The sequence below is a fragment of the Rhinopithecus bieti genome, unplaced genomic scaffold, assembly GCF_001698545.2.
Source record: "Rhinopithecus bieti isolate Rb0 unplaced genomic scaffold, ASM169854v2 scaffold_4553, whole genome shotgun sequence".
Lineage (NCBI taxonomy): Eukaryota > Metazoa > Chordata > Mammalia > Primates > Cercopithecidae > Rhinopithecus > Rhinopithecus bieti.
Window position 1 is genome coordinate 940,373 of NW_016804694.1, and position 13,716 is coordinate 954,088.

A 13,716-nucleotide genomic window follows, 5' to 3' on the forward strand; every position below is an offset into this window, starting at 1 on the left:
CGGTCGGAGTCCAGCTGCGGGGCAGCCCAGTTCCAGGGGAAGACCACTTTCCCACTCCATCCTCCCTCTGGCCTCCCCATTCACCTCATTAGAGCTACCTCCACTCAGTAAAACCTTGCACCCATCATCCAAGCAAGCCCACAGGTGATCCTATTTTTCTGGTACACCAAGGCAAGAACCCAGGATACAGAAAGCCCTCTGTCCTTGTGATAAGGCAGAGGGTCTAATTGAGCTGATTAACACAAGCTGTCTGCGGGTGGCTAAACTGGAAGAGCACACTGTAACACACACCCACTGGGGCTTCCGGAGCTGTAAACACTCAAACCTTAGACGCAGCAGTGGGGTCGGAGCCCACGCTCCCCATGACCTGCCTGTCTGCATGCTCCCGCTAGGGGTTTGAGCTATGGGGCACCAAAGAAGTGAGCCACAACCCCATCGCATGCCCAGCGAGGGGGATAAGGGAACTTTTCCCATTTCACTGGCACCTGGGGTGACCTTCTGTCTGCCCTTTCCCTTCGAGGGTGGCAGAAGGTAATCGGGGATAGAAAGAAAAAACGTGTGTGTGTGTGTGTGTGTGTGTGTGTACGTATACATACATATTCTCTTCAACTTTAATAATAAGGCCAGAACTCACGGGCTACACGCAGTCAAACACTCTATTACTGAGCTCTACCCCCATCACAGGCTACACAGCGTCAAAAAAGCTAGTTGTCCCCAAATTTCAGAAGGGCTGTGGTGCTGTTTCCGAGATCATTTTGTGTCCTTTGCTTGACACCCGTAAGGCTGGTTGGAAGAGGGTGGATTCAGTTGAACTCCTGAAGCCGTGTCTCAATCCCTTCCTCTTCCTTTTGCCTGGTATTCGTCCCTTTGGGGGATGCAGAAGCCATACTGGGGATGCAACTTTGATGGTTCCTCATGGGCAGGGAGTGTCAGGTAAGGACCCAGGGGTAGACCCCTTCCCTCCAGCTTCACAGTCCTGGGTGACACCTGAAAGAGATTTTATCTAAGCTGGTCATGAAAGATTATAAAATTTGTGGGGATTTTTGTACGTAATGTGGGAAAATTTTTAAGTGCAAAGGAGACATTAAGAACTACCCTTATTCTGACCACGCAGAAATTACCATTTTAATGTAATTCCTTATGGTCTCTTGTTTTTCTAGGTAGAGCATGTATTTTAGTTTCTTGTACTGAGTAGTTGAGAAGTCTGTTAGCTCTCTGACATCACTGTGGAAGTTCATGGTACAACTGGAATGCAAGTCCTCCCCACGCCTCCTCAGCCTAAGTCGGGCTTTTTCTCGCTTGCTGTGGATTATGGACTGGCCTAAAGCAAGCATTGCCTGTTTGTTTTTCTGTTTTGTTAAAATATCGCTAGTCTCCATAGCATTTGAAATTAGATGGGAGCTACGTATCTTCATCCTGACAACTTTGCTCTCTTGGGTCAATTTCCATGGAATTCAGTCCTAGACCAAATTCTGCCCCATGTACAAACACCTAATGAGTGAGGAAGCTACCGTATGGCCATATAATTCTCCTCTTGATTGAGAAGTTCCCACCTCTGCTTTCGGGTACAGCCATCAGCATTCAGGAACGAAGATCACTCCACAGCAGATACAACATGCTTCCGAGGGCAGGACCAGTTACTGGAGTAGTCAGGTCGGGAGCAGGAGGAACAGAGCTGGAACTTTGAGTATTTGCATGTTTTAGACATAGTTTTACATACAGTAACTCTGGCACAGAAATCTTAAGTTTAATCTCTATGAGCGTTTGTATGTATACCCACCCATGAAACTGGGACCCAGACCAAAATACAGAATGTTTCCAGTGCCCCAGAAGGTTCCTCATGGCCCCGCCCAGTCAGGACCCCCTCTGCAAGTGTAACTACCATCCAGACTTGCATTGCCGTGAGTTAGTGTTGCTTGTTCTTGAACTTCAGATTAATGGAATCACACAGCTTGTGCTCTTTTGTGTCTGGCTTCTTTCATTTAACAATGTAGCTCTGAGCTCCACCCTGTTTTGCATGTAGCTATAGTTTGCTTTTTGTTGTTGCTGAGTAATAGTCCATCATCCAAACACACAGCAGTTTGTGTATCCATTCTCCTACTGATGGGCACTGGGTTATTTCTGGTTTAGGGCTGTTATAAATAACACTGCTGTGAACATTCTTGTACATGTCATTTGATGGACATAAGTGCTTGTATGTCCCAGGAATGGAATTACTAGGTCATGGGGCAGATATATGTTTAGCTTTAGTGGATTCTGCCAGTTTCCCATTTGGTGTTCAGTTTACATTCCCACCTGTATTCATCTGATCTTGCACAGCTCCCCACCTGTATTAGTCTGATCTCTCCCAGCTATAAATACATACCTGAGACTTGGTAATTTATATAAAGAAAAAAAGAGGTTTAATTGGCTCATGGTTCTGCAGACTATATAGGAAGCATGGCTGGGGAGGCCTCAGGAAACGTAGAATCATAGCCGAAGGGGAAGGCGAAGCAGGCACATCTTACATGGCCAGAGCAGGAGGAAGGGAGCAAAGTGGGAGGTGCTACACACTTTAAAACAACCAGATCTGGCCGGGCGCGGTGGCTCACCCCTGTAATCCCAGCACTTTGGGAGGCCGAGGCGGCGGATCATGAGGTCAGGAGACCGAGACCATCCTGGCTAATATGTTGAAACCCTATCTCTACTAAAAATACAAAAAATTAGCCAGGTGCTGTGGCGAGCACCTGTAGTCCCAGCTACTCCAGAGGCTGAGGCAGGGGAATGGCGTGAACTCAGGAGGTGGAGCTTGCAGTGAGCCGAGATCACGCCCCTGTACCCCAGCCTGGGTGACAGAGCAAGACTCTGTCTCAAAAAAAAAAAAAAAAAAAAAAAAACCAGATCTGAGTCATGATCCAATCACCTCCCACCCGGCCCTTCCTCCAACACTGGGAATTAAAATTCAACGTGAGATTTAGGTGGGGACACATATCCAAGCCATATCAGAGTGTAGTTCCTCCACATCTGTGCCAACACACAGTACTGCCGGCCTGTGGCGTTTGCTCCAGATCCGCTTGTTGAGTGACTTCCATTAAGCTCCACTGTGCAGCAAGGCCTCTGTTTTCCTTTACAGTACTTTCTGGCTTTAGAGGGACAGTTAGGAACTGCCAAGGTGCTTTTCAACTGGGGAATCTTGATTGAGAGGATAGTGTCGGGGGAGAGCTCCCTGGAGTGGATTTGCTGCTGATCCTGTCCTGGACGCCAGGGCATGAATGCACCTGGCTGTGCAGCCCGGGCTTCTCGTAGCACCCACTTCCGTACTATGGTGCCACCCAGATCCCTGCATGGGCTGTTTGGGAAATAGGGTCATACTGGGCAGTCCTTTTTAGTTCAGAGCAACACAACCTTTCCCACCTCATCCTCCCCGTCACTGCCATTGGGCTCTGAGGACCCACTTCTGCTCGACGGTTGCTTTTTTATTTTCTGTTTTTGTTTTCTTGAGATAAGGTCTCACTCGGTTGCCCAGGCTGGAGTGCAGTGGCTCGATCACAGCTCACTGCAACCTCTGCCTCCTGGGGCTCAAGCGATTCTCCCCACTCAGCCTCCCAAATAACTGGGACCACAGGTGTGTGCACCACCATGCCCAACTAGACTAATTTTGGTAATTTTTGTAGAGATGGGGTTTTGCCATGTTGCCCAGGCTGGTCACGAACTCCTGGGCTCAAGGGATTTGCTGGCCTTGGCTTCCCAAAGTGCTGGGATTACAGGCGTGAGCCACTGTGCCAGGCCTGAGGGACCCATTTTTGAATACAGACCTCAGCCTGTGTCCTGAGGTGTTAGAAAGGACCCCTGCGCATTGCACCCATTGTGTCCTTGTCTACTGGCTGATGCCCAAAATTCTACCCTTAGTGCTTCATGCTTTACCTCTCAAGGGCATGATCCTTGGGGACATGGCAGTGACCCTGGTTAGAGTGGGCCTGTTTTCCTTTAAGTGACTGGTATCCCAGTGTGAACAAAGGATGTGTGAGCAGGTTTTGATAAGGCAATACAGCAAGGACACTGAGTCCTTGAGGACAAGGTTTAAAAGGAGATGAAAAGGGCCTACTTGCTGCTGGCTGACCTTGGTGCCACAGACGCACATTTCAGTCATCAAGGATGAAGGCTCAGAAGACTCTGAAGCAACTTCAAAGGAATCGCTTGGATCACAGGTGGGGTGAAGGTTGGAGATAAGAAGGCAGGGCCAGGGAAAGAGACCCAAGGGAGCCTCGTTTGGAAGCAGAGCTCTGGAAACAAAAGACTGCAGAGCCAGGGTCAACCTGGGCAACTGTTTGAAGCCGGCCCCATCCTCAGGTACAAGAAAGAGCATCCTCTGGGTCTAGGCCTGAGTTGTGTGCGGAGGACACAGGCTTTCCTGGGCGGGCCCTCAGGCTTCTGGCTCCACTCGTGCCTGTGGCACACACACAGGTTTTGATAGCCAGAGCCTGGCCAGTCCTCCTTTTTCTGCTCCCTGTCCCTCCCGGGACCAGGACTTGGCCTCTCCCCTCCACCCTCCCTTCTCTTCCTCCTTCCCCTGTCTCCTTCTCTTTAAATTTTGTGATTTTTAAGTTCAATTGATTTATTGTCCCTCCTTGTCCCCAGCCTCCCAGTTCTCCTCCCCAGAGGAAACCAGTTTCACCAGTTGCATGTGTAACTTTCCAGTGACACTTTATGCACACGAGTGATGTGCATGTCCCCTTTCTCTCTACAAATGGTAGCATACTTTTTATACTGTTCTAGGCCTCATTTAAAATTTTAAAATTAAATATCGAGTAGATACAAAAATAGTATAGAATATATATACATTTTAAAAACACTCACAATACAATAGGCCAGCATGGGTACCCACGCCCTGTTCTAGACAAAGAAGCTGGGCTTTTGAAACCATGTACCTCTCTCCAGCCCCACCTCCTCTTCCCCTAAATACTACCATGAACTTTACGCTTATCCTGCCCTTTTTGTCTCTTTATAATCCTACTGCTTGTTTATAATAGATTACAATAAATATGCTATATTTTTATACTAAATAGGATAAATGTAATAAACAGATATTACGGACATAAATATATATAACACATTAATATGGTATACCGCCTCACTTTTTTGGATTATGAACAGAATAGTTTTCTACAGCTTGCTTTTATTTCACCCATAATTATAGTTCTGAAGTTCAGTGTACTGATATGCATGTCTGGAGTTAGTTCATTTTCACTCTTGTATAGAATTCCATTGCACGGAGATACTATGATTATCTTCATTGGACTATTTTGTTTATTAATAATAATTATTATTGTTTTCTAATTTATTTTTTGAGACAGGGTCTCACTCTGTTGCCCAGGCTGGAATACAGTGGTGCAATCATGGCTCACTGCAGCCTCAACCTCCAGGGCTCAAACGATTCTCCTACCTCAGCCTCCCAATTAGCTGGGACTACAAGCATGAGCCACCACACCTGGCTAATTTGTAAAACTTCTTTTATAGAGACGAGGTCTCACTGTGTTGCCCAGGTTGGCCTTGAACTCTCAGCCTCAATAATCCTCCTGCCTCAGCCTCCCAAAGGGTGGCTTATGCCTGCTGGGATTACAGGCATGAGCCACTGTGCTTGGCCTCACTGGACTATTTTAGGACATTGGATTGCTTTCAATTTTGGGCTTCTAGGAACAGAGCTGGTACAAATGTTCTTAATTGTTTCTTCTGGTGTGTGTTGGGGGGAATGTTGGGGGGTGGGGGGTGGGTAAGAACTTCTCTAGGGCATTTGCAAGGTCACTGGGAAAGTACATTGTCAACTTCAGTAGATAATGCCAAAGTTTTAAAAAGTGGTTATAACCATTCACACACCCGCTAGTAGTTTGAGCATTCCCCTGGCTCCACTTCCTCACCAACACCTGCAATTATCAGCTTTTTAATTTTGCAGACAGTTTTGTGTGAAATTGTAACTCACTGTGGTGTTAGTTTTCATTTCCCTGGTTATGCATGCTGCATTGTTTTACTTAAAATATATCTTGGTGACTATTCCATATCAGAGCAGTGAGGACTTCCTCCTCCTTTCTCGGCTGGAGAGTGTTCCATCGTCATATGAAAATCTTGTGGTCAATTTAACCCATTCCCTATTGATAGTCACTGAGTGGGCTCCAGCCTTTTGCAGTCGATTCTGCGATGCATAACTTTGTGTATAGATAGCAGGGCGCAGCTGCACATGGGGGTGTGGACATGTAGGTTTTTCACAGGAACTTCCTGAGATGCTTAGAAGAAAAGGAAAGATAGTGTTTGCTCCCCCTGGCCCTGTGCCTCCCTATTTTCAACAAATTCCCTTAATTCCATCAGTGCCCCAGGGTCAGAATGGCATCTGTCCTGTCCTGATTGTACTGCACCATCTTTTCTCTCAGGTGATGATGCTCCTCTCCCACCCATGTCCCTTCAAGCCACCCCCACCTCCACATAGACTCCTCAGGAATTGTCTCTATCTGGCATCTCTTACTTTTTCTCTTTTTTCTTCCTTTCTCTCTTTCTCTCTTTCTTTCTTCCTTCCTTTCTTTTTCTTTCTTTCTTTCTTTCTCTCTCTCTCTCTTCCCCTTACTCCCTCCCTCCCTCCCTCCCTTCCTTTTCTTTCCTTTTTTTTTTTCTTTTTTTTTTTTTTTTTTTTTTTTTTTTGATCAGGGTCTTGCTCTGTCACCCAGGCAGGAGAGCAGTGGTGCAATCATGGCTCACTGTAGCCTCAAACTCCTGGACTCAAGTGATCCTCTTGCCCCAGCCTGCCAAATAGCTAGGACTGCAGCTGCTCGCCACCATGCCCATCTATATTTTTTGTAGAGACAGGGTCTTGCTATGTTGCCTTGGCTGGTCTCAAACTCCTAGGCTCAAGCAATCCTCCCTGCTCAGCGTCCCCAGTCACTGCCAGACAACCTTCTTATGAACATCCCCATCTCGAGAATTCAAGTTAGTATTAACTGAGGGATTAGACTTTGCCTGGCCCTGAAAGAGAGAAAAATAAACTGACCGCCACTCTAGAGAGTGTTTAGTCTCAAAAGTGGGCACAGTAACACACACACACACACACACACACACACAGACACACACAAACCCTCTGATACACACACAAAACCAACCAACCAAACAAAAAAACAGGTAAAGGCAGAGAAATCCCAACCCATCCCCTATGTGCTATGCCCTGGGCAAACCCTCTGACATCCCTCAGACTCAGCTTCTTTCTCTATGAAAAGGGACAATAATACTTACCTCTTGTGGGTGTGAGGCAGATGAGGGCCAATGTTAATAAACCACTCACATTCATGCACTCACTAGTCCAAGCTTTCATTGTTATCAAGGATAATTCTAATTCAAGCAGCTATGAAGAGGCTATGACAGACACAAAATCAGCCAGACGGGAGCCCACATTGCAGGGCAGCCCACATCGGAGGGCGTCCTGGAGGAGGAGATGATTGAGCTGCTTCTATCAAGGTAGGCATTGTATAGGCAAGTGGGAAAATGTGCATGAATGCATGGTAGGGGATGGTGTGAAGATTCTTGAAGGAGAGACCTGCAAAATCAGAAGCATGGAGAGTGAGGGAGGAAAGATTTGGACATGTTTGGGAACCAGTGTGTAAGTGGGGAGAGATGTGGATTGTAAAGGGTGTGGGACCTACTGCCCGAGAGGTGGCAAGCGCTCCATCTTTGAGAACTCAGTGGGCAAAACGAAGTCCTGGGGTGGGCCCAGGAATTGGCCCTGCACCAGAGATTCAGATGCACACTTGTGTTTGAGAATTGCTATTTTCATCTGAGGAAGGAGGTGCCGCCCAGGATGAAGGGATGTGGGGTTCAGTAGAGCAGGACCCTATTACCAGAGAGCCCAGCAGTTAGTCTGCAGGGGGCTTTGCTCTGGGAGGAAGCCTGGGGGCTGGTATCGCATTTGACTCAAGATACTCACCTCCCCCAACTCTGCTTTGATGTGGTATCCTGCAGGCATAAGGACTGCCATGGGCTGGTGCCTGGGGCATTGCATGAGAAACAAAAAGATGAATTGCATGTGCCCTCCAGGAAGTTTGGAAGCCGGTCTGGAGAGTGGGAAGCCAGGGCTGACTAAACATCTATAGCAACCATTTCCAGCTAAGAGCTTTAAACTCATTAGTCTCAATCTCCCAACAGTCCACAAGGGTTGGAGGCATTATGTAATTGTCATGCCCCTTTCCTGCACAGAGTGAGCCCCAGAGAGGCTCAGTAGCTTGGGCAGGGTCACACAGCTGGGAAGTAGTGGAGCTGGAATTCACAAGTCCATCTGATTCTAGAGCCCATGCAGTGTTTCTTTCTCTCCCTTCCTCTTCCACCTCCTCTTTCTCCTCCTCCTCCTTCCTCTCTCTCTCTTAGATATTGCATTTACATGGTCGCAAAACCAAAGGGTACAAAAGGATATACCGTGATAATCCTCCTCCTACTATTTCCCAGTTTCCTTCCTAGAGAAAACTAAGGGTACTCGTTTCTTGCAACTAGCTTTAGAATATTCTGTTCCTATATAGATGAGTATATTTCATAGATATTCTTTGCCGTTTTTTAGACAAAAAAATAATAATAATAAAAGATGGCATCCTATATGTACTGTTTGGCACTGAGGTTTTTTTGTGTGTTTTCTTTTAACTTAGTATTTATTGGTAGTCTTTCTGTATCAGTTCATAAAGAGCCTTTCCTTATTCTGCTTTATTATCTGCATATTCAACTTATCCTCTATTTGGTTGATGTAGAGGGGGCTTCCGACCTTACGCAGTTACAACCCATTCTGTGTGAGCATCCCTGACTTCAGGTGCAGAAGGCATGAGCAGCACATTTGTCAGATAACACATCTGTCAGATAACACCCTAGAAGGGGAGATGCTGGTGCCACTCATTACCTTCTCCTCAAATCTGCTCGCAGACTTAACCATAATGACATTTCTTTCTTCTATAATCTGGCTGCTCAAGCATGTTCCTCTGACAGCACTTTCTCCCACAGACTCTGTTGCCAAACTTGGGTCTGCCCACCGGGTGCAGCAAAGCCAAGCACTGACATTGGGATTTGCAGCAAGAGAAAGTGAGGTATTTACTGCAGGGCACCAAGGAATGAGAGTCATGCCCATGCTTAAGTCCCGAACTCCTCAGTGGCTCACAGGTAAGGGTATTTAAAGGCAGGGAGGCAGAGGTTACAGGCAAAGTCATAAATCAATTCATGGAGGCTGTGCATCGGTATGACCTAAAAGGGTGGGACATCTTGAAGCAGGGCCCGCAGGTCATAGGTGGATTCAAAGACCCTCTGATTAGTGATTGGTTAAGGAGGCAAAGCTTTGTCTAAAACCCTGGGGTCAGCAGAAAGGAATGTTGAGCTCTGGCCTGTGGGCGTGACTTCCTCCAGGCCCCTCAGGAAGAAATGTTGAACAAAGAATGGTGGTCTGAGTTCAGTCCTCGGCTCCCAGCTGAAGTCTCCGTGCTAGTGGATGGCATTTTCCATTGATGGGGGCCTGGGTTTCTGAAAAACAACTCAGAAACGTACATTAAGATGTTATCTTAAGTTTCAATAGGGAACTAAGTATTTTGTGACTAACTTCCTTGGCTATTTTCTTAAAAAAGCTATTATTACCTTCTTGCTTATCATGTTCATTTACTCTCAGGACTAGCTAGGTGCCTGGAATTTCCCTTGAAAGAACTCAAGATTTTCCTTTATTTCCATTCCTGGCAAGGGAGGTATGCCTGGCAGGCCCTTAAACTCTGTCTCAACTCTGACTCTCTGGATGCTGGTCCTGCCTTCTGGGCACTGCTACGGGGAGGGGTGGGTGGCTCTGCCCCTGTGCCCAGCACACAGTAGGTGGGCGCTCAGCATGTGGGGAGCTGCATCTGCTCTTCTGGGGCATTGTCATTTACCTTCAAGGAGCATTTCCTCATTCGGTCCTCACAACAGCCTTGTGGGTACCTGGCAGGAACCGTCATCCCCACGTTACAGGTGGGCAAACAGGGGCTCAGGGACATCCTGATTTGGCCTTGGCCTCGTTGGCTGAGGAGGAAATCCAGGCCCCCTGACTCCCCACACAGTCTCACTCCTCGCCCCGCCCCTCCACACTGCCTCCCAGCGGCTGCTGAAATGCAATTAGTCAAGGAAGGACCTGCTTTTCCGCTTTATACTGTCTTGTTATTCCACACACAGAAATACCAATGGCACAGGGCCATCTCAGCCTGTTTTTGTTTGCCAACAAACATGAGAAAGATTAGGATATCTAGCCAACATTTTGCGAGCCCTCACAACACTGCAGGCAGGTCTCTGTGCACATATGTGCTCATCTACTTCTCAGAAACAGAGGGGTAGGGGCTGGTATCACCCCTGCGCACAGATGAGGATAACGAGTAGCAGGGAGCAGAGCCAGGGTTTAAACAGATCCCACGGTTTTGGATTTTTTTTTTTTTTTTTTTTGACAAGGTCTTTCTCTGTCACCTAGGCTGGAGTGCAGTGGTACAGTCGTTGGTTCACTGCACCCTCTGCCTCCCAGGTTCAAACGATTCTCCCATATCAGCCTCCCAAGTAGCTGGGATTACAGGTGCATCCACCACCACGCCCAGCTAATTTTTGTATTTTTACATGTTGCCTGGCCATGTTGCCCAGGTCGATTTTGAACTCTTGAACTCAAGTGATCCACCCACCTTGGCCTCCCAAAGTGCTGGACTTACAGGTGTGAGCCACCGTGCCCGGCCAGATCCCATGTTCTTAATTCCTCCTATCAATCAATTACATTAGTTATATGATACTGATAAATTGTCATTATCAATATAATTCAAGCCTCTGCTGAAATGGTGGTGATCTACTTGGTATGATTTCAGAGACAACAGGAAGGTCCTTTACGCATAAGAAACTAGACGCCTTCCCACCCAGCTTCGAGTCACTCACAATTGCACAACTCGAACTCCATCCTTTTCGCCCATAGCTTTGAGCCCTGTTGAAACAAGATCCTGCCAGGTGTTTCTCAGTCTTCTAATGCTCAGGCCTGCTTTTCGTGACATAAACAGCTCTGTCCCTTTCTGTAGTTCTAATTATGAAAACAAAAGGTTCTTCCCACATGTAAAATTACATAGTACTCTTAAATATGTCTTCTCGAACTCCATTGCCCCATCCCAGACTCAGGACCAGCCTCCGTGCGCTTACTGCTGTCTCTGCTTTCCGCACTCCCTGCGGATTTTAGCTCCCATCTCATGTCCTCTCTCCAGCTCCTCCTGCCCCCTGCATGTTGGTTTCACCATCCACCTACCAGCCCCGCCGATGGTGCCCTGGCCTCCTAGTTCTTTGACCTCCTCTCCCCAGTGATCTTCTGGGGCTCAGCACTCAGGTTCACGGTCAAGCTTGAGCCCTCCAGAGAAGCCACTGTCAAACCTCTTTCCGGCTCCTACCTTGAAGCCATCGCCCCCTCAGGGCCCTACAGTCTACTGACCTCACCCCCGTTCCAATCCCTACTCCCTCCTTTACCAGCCTAAATTCCAGGGTTAATTATTCTAGTCCCTACCTTTTCTATACTCTCCCCTCTGCACCCCAAGCTGGACTGTACTCGCTTGGCAAAACCCCAATCCGGTTAGATCCAGCTCTCCGCCAGCTCTGCCTGCTCTACTGTGTGTCTTACTTGCTTGTTTTATTACCTCTGACGCCCCCACCAGCATGTTGACCCCACGGGGACAGGGGCTACGTCCCTGCTACTCTGCCCTAGCAGCCAAAGAGTATCTGGTACATAGTAAGTGCATATTCATTAAAGTGTAAAGTTGAAGAACGATTTTTTTCCTGGGTATGGAGAAGGATCTGAGAGCAGGTTTACCATAGTATCTGGAAAAAAGTAGAAGGTGGAAGTTGCATTGTGTCCAAGTGGGCTAGAGGAGGGTCGAGGAGGCAGGTATGAGGGCGAAGCCCAGGGGCTCCTTCAGTTTGCCCGAGAGAATGCCACCATTCTTTCCTAATTAGCTCTTTTTGGTCTGAGAGAAGATCTTAGAAGAGTATTTCATTCTTGGGCTCTAATCACAGGATTCTGAACCTTTACTAAACTGTTGCTTCCTCCAGTCTTGGTTACTCAAGGCTCCCGAGCCAACTTTTGGATGGCTGTGATTATCTGGGATGTCTCAGGAGTGACTAACCACTTACCTCTTCCAAGTTTTGAATTTTACAACAGGAAATTGAGCCCAGAGAACAGAAGGACACATGGGTGCTGCTGGTAGAGCCGGAACTGGAACCCAGATCTGCCTCCAGTCCCGGGCTCATCTGCCACCGTGTGCCATGCCCTCTCTCTGTTGTCACATGCAGTCACTTGCCTGATTGTCCACACCCTTAAAAGAAGCAGAGAAAATGTTTGGTGTAATCCACACTGAACACTCAGATGAACAATGCTGTGGGAGGGAGGGAGGGAGGTGGTTAAAAAAAAAAAAGTAAAGGAGAAAGAAAAAAATGCAGCGGAGAACAGATTGAAGGACCCGACAAGGCTCTGGTGAACCTGCAAAACTTACTTCCTGGGCGACAGCATAGTTCTCGGGACTCTGCATGCAGCACCTCATCTACTCCTCCAGCAACCCTCTGAGGAAGGCTGTTATTATTATGTCTATTGTATCGAGACAAAAGGAAGTAAGGAAGTTGTGTAACCACACACATTGTTAGGAAGTGACAGAGCCTGAATTCAAACCCTGCTTGACTCGGGCTCATGCTTTATAACCTTATTCTTTAGGTGTCTTAAATGCTGCACCAAAATTGCTTTTCAATTTTTTTTTTTTTTTTTTTTTGAGACGGAGTCTTGCTCTGGTGGCCAGGCTGCAGTGCAGTGGCGCGATCTCAGCTCACTGCAACCTCTGCCTCCTGGGTTCAAGCGATTCTCCTGTCTCAGCCTGCTGAGTAGCTGGGATTATAGGTGCATGTGACCACGCCCAGCTAATTTTTGTACTTTTAGTAGAGACAAGGTTTTGCCGTGTTGGCCAGGCTGGTCTTGAACTCTTGATCTCAGGTGATCCGCCCACCTCAGCCTCCCAAAGTGCTGAGATTACAGGTGTGAGCCACTGAACCTGGCCAACTTTTCAATTTAAGCAAACCTCCCCCCCCCTCAAAAGACTGAGTCCTTTTGAGAAGACCCCCCCCCAAAAGACTGAGTCCTTTTGAGAAGAACTTGATCTTCTGAAACAGGATGGGTGTGGGCAAGGTCGGCACTGCTTGTTGCACTGGATGCTGGCTGCATATCTGCCCCAGAGAGGCCCAACAGGGAAGGTGCAGAGACCAGGGGAGAGGGAACTTGTTCTCACAGAGTCCCACTTCATGCCATGTGTTTCCGTCCATTAGTGCTGCTTAATTTTCGCTAGGGGCCAAGTCATGGGGTCCCACAGCTAGGAGGTGGTGTAACCTGGACACTTTCTCCTCCAAGAGACTTCCCAAGGCTTGTGTTACACAGGACATGATTAAACGTTACTAATAAGGCATTTCTGGGTCATGAGCTTGGGTTGGAAGTCATCTCGGTACATCCCGGCTCTGACCTTACATTCTTCCTTTTATTTCCTGAGAACTGAAAAATATTATACACACTGGAGTTTCCACTGAGATGAATAAAAGAGTTGGAACCAGCTTATCATCAGGTTTTGACAAAAAAGGAAACAACTTGTTCTAATTTGCCAAACCTTAAGTCAAATACAGTTCTATTTTTAACCAAATTGTCCACAGGATTCCAAATTTGGCATTTTT